At 41.5% G+C, this 8,534-nt stretch overlaps 1 protein-coding gene across 1 annotated transcript in view; it reads left to right on the forward strand.

Annotated features, from left to right (window-relative positions):
- The window catches only part of GRIN2C (glutamate ionotropic receptor NMDA type subunit 2C), a 316,497-nt gene that overhangs the window by 78,325 nt on the left and 229,638 nt on the right, over window positions 1-8,534 (forward strand). The window lies entirely within an intron of this gene.

Genomic DNA, 8,534 nt, shown 5'->3' on the forward strand with positions numbered 1-8,534 from the left:
AATAAACATTGCAGATAATCCGCTCATGTGTGCATGCATCACGTGGTGCATTGGTTAATTGTTAAAAAGACTCCACGCAAACATTATGGCTTTATTTTAAAATGTCCATTTTTCACCAGATTTGCTTCGATTCCCTGTAATACACCTCGCGCAGCCTCCAAAAATATAGACACAGATCTGGCACATGCTATGGATAAGCAGTCCCTCTGTGAGGTCGTCATGAATGCATTAAATTGTATAGCTCAATGAAGTTAGTTAATTTTGGCACGTTCCTAGATCATTTGTTCACTCAACATAATTCTCCAAACTGCAGAATAAGATAATATAAGTTTAATGCTTTGGAAATTTCACATTTTCTTGTGTATGAAGGGAGAAGGAGGGAACATAGCCTTGCTTGCTTAAAATAAATAGGAATATAGGCTTAGTTATCAGACTCGTTTCTTTAAATTATCAGATTTCACTGCAGATTTTGACACTTATTTAGTCCGGACGATATCCGATCCTCAAAGCTGAAATATTTCGATGATATACTTTAATTAGTCCATGTGAGAGTAGACCATTGAAAATTGCATCATATAATGCATCAAATTGCCCCAAGCTCCCAATTTGAAAACTATAGCACTTATAAAAGCTTATAAAAGAAATTGTTGTGGCCTGTTGCAAGTCAAGGCATGGTTACATTGAGCAGGCCAAAAAACATGTCAGATTCAGGCCAAAGCGAGGTTGCGTAGGGTACGCCTTAAGACCCCATAGAGAGTGGTGACCGATGACGCACCTGATAAAGGATAAAATTAAATAAGGCCGTTAATTGTCTTCAAAAAGGGTGTTTTAATTCACCGAAAAATCCAATTTTCAGTCATGCACTTCCTTGGAGTGTTTTAGTATGCATGCAAAGTTTCAGGCTGCTAGGTTTCATGGCTTTATAGTTATGGAGGAAACACACACACACACACACACACACACACACACACACACACACACACACACACACACTGACATTTATTGGGATAGACGATGCATTTATTTAGCAAATGCATATCTGAGTCTGCATGAGATCACTTTGAATCTCCTATTTGCATCATTGCTGGGGCAGTTTCCCACCCCTCCTCCCCCAATCCATTCTTCCTTCCATTGATGCAATCCCCCAAATCCATTCCTCCTTCCATTGATGCAATCCCCCAAATCCATTCCTCCTTCCATTGATGCAATCCCCCACAATCCATTCCTCCTTCCATTGATGCAATCCCCCCAATCCATTCCTCTTTCCATTGATGCAATCAATCCCCCCAATCCATTCATCTTTCTCTTGATGCAATCCACCCAATCCATTCCTCTTTTCTTTGATGCAATCAATCCCCCCAATCCATTAATCTTTCCCTTGATGCAATCCACCCAATCCATTCCTCTTTTCTTTGATGCAATCAATCCCCCCAATCCATTGAAGCAATCCCCCCAATCCATTCCTCTTTTCTTTGATGCAATCCTCCCAATCCATTGAAGCAATCCCCACTATCCATTCCTCTTTCCCTTGATGCAATCCCCCAAACCATTCCTCTTTCCCTTGATGCAATCCCCCAAACCATTCCTCTTTACCTTGATGCAATATCCCCAATTCATTCCTCTTTCCGTTGATGCAATATCCCCAATCCATTCCTCTTTCCCTTGATTCAGTCCTCCCAACCCTTTCATATAACTGCCCCCCTCTCCCAATACAATCCCCTCCCCATTTATATAATCACACCAACCCTTTCTTCATTCCCATGATGCAATATTTCACCAACCCATTCCTCTTTCACTTGATGCAATCGAATCAACCCATTTCTCCTTTCTTTAATATAATCCCTCCAACCCCTTCCTATTTCCCTTGATGCAAGCCCACCAACCCATTCCTCCTTCCCGTGAAGTAATCCTCCAATCCATTCTTATTTCTCTTGATGCAATCCCACCAATCTATTCTTATTTCCCTTGATGCAATCCCACCAATCCATTCTTATTTCCCTTGATGTAATCCCCCCGATCCATTCTTATTTCCCTTGATGCAATTCCACCAATCCATTCTTATTTCCCTTGATGCAATTCCCCCCGATCCAATCTTATTACCCTTGATGCAATCCCTCCAATCCATTCTTATTTCCCTTGATGCAATCCCACCAATCCATTCTTATTTCCCTTGATGCAATCCTTCCAATCCATTCTTATTTCCCTTGATGCAATCTCTCCAATCCATTCTTATTTCCCCTGATGCAATCTCTCCAATCCATTCTTAATTCCCTTGATGCAATCCCCCCGATCCATTCTCATTTCCCTTGATGCAATCCCTCCAATCCATTCTTATTTCCCTTGATACAATCCCACCAATCCAACTTATTTCCCTTGTGCAATCTCACCAATCCATTCTTATATCCATTGATGCATTCCCCCCAATCCATTCTTATTTCCCTTGATGAAATCCCACCAATCCATTCTTATTTCCCTTGATGCAATCACTCCAATCCATTCTTAATTCCCTTGATGCAATCCCACCAATCCATTCTTATTTACCTTGATGCAATCCCTCCAATCCATTCTTACTTCCCTTGATGCAATCCTTCCAATCCATTCTTATTTCCCTTGATGCAATCTCTCCAATCCATTCTTATTTCCCTTGATGCAATCACTCCAATCCATTCTTAATTCCCTTGATGCAATCCCACCAATCCATTCTTATTTCCCTTGATGCAATCCCTCCAATCCATTCTTATTTCCCTTGATGCAATCCTTCCAATCCATTCTTATTTCCCTTGATGCAATCCCCCCAATCCATTCTTAATTCCCTTGATGCAATCCCCCCGATCCATTCTCATTTCCCTTGATGCAATCCCTCCAATACATTCTTATTTCCCTTGATACAATCACACCGATCCATTCTCATTTCCCTTGATACAATCTCCCTGATCCATTCTCATTTCCCTTGATGCAATCCCACCAATCCATTCTTACTTCCCTTGATGCATTCCCTCCAATCCATTCTTATTTCCCTTGATGTAAACCCCCTGATCCATTCTCATTTCCCTTGATGCAATCCCACCAATCCATTCTTACTTCCCTTGATGCATTCCCTCCAATCCATTCTCATTTCCCTTGATGCAATCCCCCCGATCCCTTCTCATTTCCCTTGATGCAATCCCTCCAATCCATTCTTATTTCCCTTGATGCAATCCCCCCCCCCGATCCATTCTTATTTCCCTTGATGCAATTCCCCCCCCCCCCCGATCCAATCTTATTACCCTTGATGCAATCTCTCCAATCCATTCTTAATTCCCTTGATGCAATCCCCCCCGATCCATTCTCATTTCCCTTGAGGCAATCCCAGCAATCCATTCTTACTTCCCTTAATGCAATCCCTCCAATCCATTCTTATTTCCCTTGATGCAATCCCTCCAATCCATTCTTACTTCCCTTGATGCATTTCCACCAATCTATTCTTATTTCCCTTGATGCAATCCCACCAACCCATCATTATTTCCCTTGATGCAATCCCCCCGATCCCTTCTCATTTCCCTTGATGCAATCCCTCCAATCCATTCTTATTTCCCTTTATGCAATCCCACCAACCCATTCCTCTTTCCCTTGATGTGGAAGCCACAGACATACAGACACCGGCACAAAGGCCTCCTCTATTCTGTTTTTTTTTAATGCAATCTGGGATTCTGCCCAGAATGGTTTTGCAGTGAAATACCCTCCTGGTAAGGTTGAGTGCTTGGATACACTCTGTGCCAACAATCGTGGGACAATTTCTTATGTAAAAATAAATAAATAAAGCAATGTCACCCGCAGGGTGACCCATATCTTGCCAAAAGTTGACCACGTGTGACTTCTTTAAGGTCACACTGAGGTGAACAGAGCTGCTATCCACCAGGAGCGACTCCTTGAGGAATATCTGCCGACGAGAGATTCCGATGAGAATCGTTCTACAGAGTAACCATGAAAAATATGCGTTTGCCTCATAACGTCACCAAATGACGTCATAATGTCTCAAGCTTGACATGTCTAGAAAGCACTCATCGAGGTGTTCAATTTGAGGTACTACACGATATGGTTCCTAAAACTTGAAAAATTGACCTTGGGGTCAAATATGTTTGACCTGAGGCGCTAACCATGAAGGTCAAGGCCAATCGCCACCAAAAACTAATCAGCTGAGCGCCAGACCATATACTATATTCCCATAAAGTTTGGAGACGATTAGATAAAAATTACTCAAAAAATAAGGGTTTCGTCGACTCCCCTGATTTGCGACAAAGTGACCTTGACCTTTGACCTTGACCTTGAAAATGGTATGCGCTGAAAGGGACCTCTATAGGCCTCTGATATGCGAAGTTACAAAAATTTCCAATGATAACTGTGCTCTGCAGAGTGATTTATACGTGATTACAGACAAAAAAATAAAAAATAAAAAGATATGAAGGTCAAGGCCAATCGCCACCAAAAATTAATCAGCTGAGCGCCAGACCATGAACTATTTTCCCATGAAGTTTGAAGACGATCCCATCAAAATTACTCAAAAAATAAGGGTTTCGGGCGACTCCCCTGATTTGCGACAAAGTGACCTTGACCTTTCACCTTGACCTTGAAAATTTTGTGCGCTGAAAGGGACCTCTATAGGCCTCTGATATGCGAAGTTACAAAAATTTCCAATGATAACTGTGCTCTGCAGAATTTTTTATACGTGATTACAGACAAACAAACAAACAAAAAAAACATACAAGCTAACTCACATATCTTGCAAAAACTTCGTTTTAGCAAGATAAAAAACAACAACATTTGTTTGTTGGTATTAATTATTGAAAAGTGATTACAGACAAGTGCAGAGGAGTGTAAAAAGTGCTGAGAGTGGTTTAGGAAAAGTTCGCTTGTGTCGTGAAATTAGTTACAAGTCATCTTCCAATTTCCGCTTGAAGAGTGCTGTGCAATCGTGTTTTGTAATTGCCAGGTCATATGATCATCTCTGGCACTTCTTTCTTGCAGATATTGCGATGTGGTTCTAAATATTTATTTCTTTAATCCTGCTATGATGTTTCATTGGGCTTGGTGCAATCATCGAATTCCTTTTCATAGATGGCACTTTAATTCCCACTCGAAGTTGCCTTGACTATATAAGTAAACCGCTTTTTGTGGGTCGACCCCACATGTGCGGCACATCCAGATTTGTCGAGGGGTATACCGTGTCATTAAAGGTCAGTCGTGAGCAAGCTGGGTTTTTAATTGGAAGTTCGATGTATATGTCCAAGCGGACCCTCAGGCTCACGTCACCTATAAAGGTGTACGAAACAGCTGTTTGGGTTGTGATTTGCTTTCATACATACGGTAGATGATTTGCAATGGATTTTTCTGGTCTTGTGATTTGTCATACATAGATGACATCTGCCACCGAAGGTGGATGGAGGTTATGTTTTCACCCCTATCTGTCTGTTTGTTAATTACTTGCAAAATCGAGAATTTTTCCAAGTATATTGGTTAGTCGATTTTGTTATTCTGTCTGTCTGTGTGTCTGTCTGTGTGTCTGTCTGTGTGTCTGTCTGTGTGTCTGTCTGTGTGTCTGTCTGTCTGTCTGTCTGTTTATCGCCTACAGGTCACAATTTTAAACCGATATTCACGAAGCTTCACCACATTATTAAGTTTGTCATAAGGAAGAAGCCTGTTGTTTTTCAGGTTGAAAGGTTAAAAGGTCAAACGGTCACAACTTCGGTGAGATGTCTAAAATCCTCAATTTTCATCCGATTGACTTGAAATTCAAAGACGATTTATATTTCAAGTCACTGAATTTAAATAGCCAATTATTTGAGGTCAATAAACACCAAAAGGTCGACATAGGCCAAAGGTCAACAACTTATGTGAGGTTTCTAAAATCCTCGAATTTCATCCGATTAGCTTGAAATTTGAAGAGGATTTATATTTCTGGTCACCGAATTCAACGAGCCAATTATTTTCGATGTCAACCTGGACCAAAAGGTGAACAACTGATGTGGTATTTCTAAAATCATCAATTTTCATCTGATTGACTTGAAATGTGAAGAGGATTTTTATTTCAGGTCACTGAATTCGACGAGCCAATTATTTTTGAGGTCAACATGGACCAAAAGGTCAACAATAAGGTGGTATTTCTAAAATCCTCAAATTTCATCCGATTGACTTTGAATTTGAAGAGGATTTTTATTTCAGGTCACTGAATTCAACTGGCCAATTATTTTGAGGTCAACATGGACCAAAAGGTCAACATTGGCCAAAGGTCAACAACTAAGATGGGATTTCTAAAATCCTCGAATTTCATCCGATTGACTTGGAATTTGAAGAGGATTTATATTTCTGGTCACTGAATTCAACTCGCCAATTACGTTTGACGTCAACATGGACCAAAAGGTCAACATAGGCCAAAGGTCAACAACTAAGACCGTATTTCTAAAATCCTCGAATTTCATCCGATTGACTTGGAATTTGAAGAGGATTTATATTACAGGTCACTGAATTCAACTAGCCAATTATTTTTGAGGTCAACATCGGCCAAAGGTCAACAACTAAGATCGTATTTCTAAAATCCTCAAATTTCATCCGATTTACTTGGAATTTGAAGAGGATTTATATTTCAGGTCACTGAATTCAACTAGCCAATTCTTTTTGAGGTTAAATTTGTTTTATGGATTTTGCAAGTATCGTGCTTTGCACGACGTCTTCTTCTTGTTTGTTTGTCAATCGCCTCCAGGTCACAATTCCAAACCGATCGTCATGTAACTTTACCAAGTTGTCGAGGTAGTCTCAACTGAGATGCTTATTGATTTTGAGGTCAAAGTTCAAGTTGAGGTAAAATTTCTAAAATCGTCATTTTTCAGAATCGTCGAGAATTTTAAAGTGATTGTTTTTTTCACCATTGAGATAGTCACAAACGACATGGAGCAGGATATCTCACAAGGTAGTGGATGATTTAAGACGAAACTTGGTGGGCAGGTCGGGTATGCAGCAAAGAAGAATTGATTCGATTTTGGTGAAGATCCGAATTCGGATTGATTAATTTTAAAAGTGATTTTTCACATTTGAGCGATAGGGCCGAAAACGACAAATATCACGATAACTCAAAGTGATGAAGGGATTCGGACAAAGCATGGTGGGTGAGCTTCTTCGGTGACAAGAACAAGACAATTAAATTTTAGTTCAGGTCCGCATCCATATCCGGCCTGTCGGTGGGATACAAAACGTAAACTCATCAGCCTGGCAGAGGTAGGCTCTCTACCGAGGGCCCTTCTTGTAAGTTGATTCATTTTCTTTCAAGGGGAAAAACTTGCACGTCGTCTCGACATTACGTGAAGTCACTCCGAGATGGAGTCCGCATCCAATTCTTGTTTGGAATACCGCACGGAGCATCCGTTGGGAGTTTGGCGAGTATCAGGATTAGCCGATCAACAGGAATCTGAGAGGTCTTTGTAACAAAACACCCCATTTTCTTGGTTTCTCAGCGACTCGTAGAGGGTTGTCCATGGTCCAGTTCGACCTTCGAGCGCCGGCAGCTCTCCTTCACCTCTTGCAAACCGCTTTGCAACATGCTCCCGAGCTAGAACGTCACTCAATGTTGCATTTAATGTTCAGTGTGCATAACCTTATGGTAATTAACCTTCCTCACGTTTGCTATTTGCATTTTAATTGAGATGGTCGCGGATCGTAATCGTACTTGAGTACAACAGGTGAGTGAACCGAGAGCACACCGTGTATGAACTTGCTTGCTGTGCAGATCCACGTCATTTGGGAACTGATATGGAAACATCGATGCTCATTCTCAGCCCGTGCTTGTTCGACTTTTCTGATGCATCCTACTGATAATGTAGTTGCTTCAACAATCATACAAATTGTACCATAAACGGAGCTGTTAGTATAATCAATGGCATTTGTGTACATCCTACTATATTAAATAAATAGGCCCATGGGGGACTGACGGTTATTTCCCCAACAGGGGCGTTTAAATGAGGGTTTAGGTGGAAGGGGCCATGCCCCCCACCCCATTTCTGAAGTGGTTCGGTGACGGGGAGCATAACTGAAGTTAATGGCACGGTCCATATGTTTCATTTAGAGTTTGGTCTGCATCTGGCCATCGGTTTCTGAGAAGATTTTAAAAGAAATTACATGAATTTGATGCTGCACCCCCCCCCCCCACTTTTTCAGCCTCTTACAGGGGGCGGATCCGGATGGGGAGCACAGCCCCCATGAGAGCTTACTGTCGTGATGTATTGTACCAAATTTGGTCCGTATCGCTCAAGTACAGTTGTGGAGAAGATGTTTTAGTGACAATGAGGGATTCAGGGAGGGGGCCCTTGGCCCCCTTTTTGGGAGAGATACCGCCATGAGGAACACAACTTAAGGTTAGGACATGGTCCCGATGCCTCTTGGTGAGTTTGGTCTGGATCCGTCTGGCAGTTTGGTTTGGATCTTTGAATAAAATACCAAATATTTTGGGTAGAACCACCCTTTCACCCCCTTTATAGAGGGCGCACCCGGATGGGGAGCACAACCCC

Source organism: Eptatretus burgeri, chromosome 15, assembly GCF_056783735.1.
Source record: "Eptatretus burgeri isolate ZD-2024b chromosome 15, Ebu_testis_v1, whole genome shotgun sequence".
Classification (NCBI taxonomy): domain Eukaryota; kingdom Metazoa; phylum Chordata; class Myxini; order Myxiniformes; family Myxinidae; genus Eptatretus; species Eptatretus burgeri.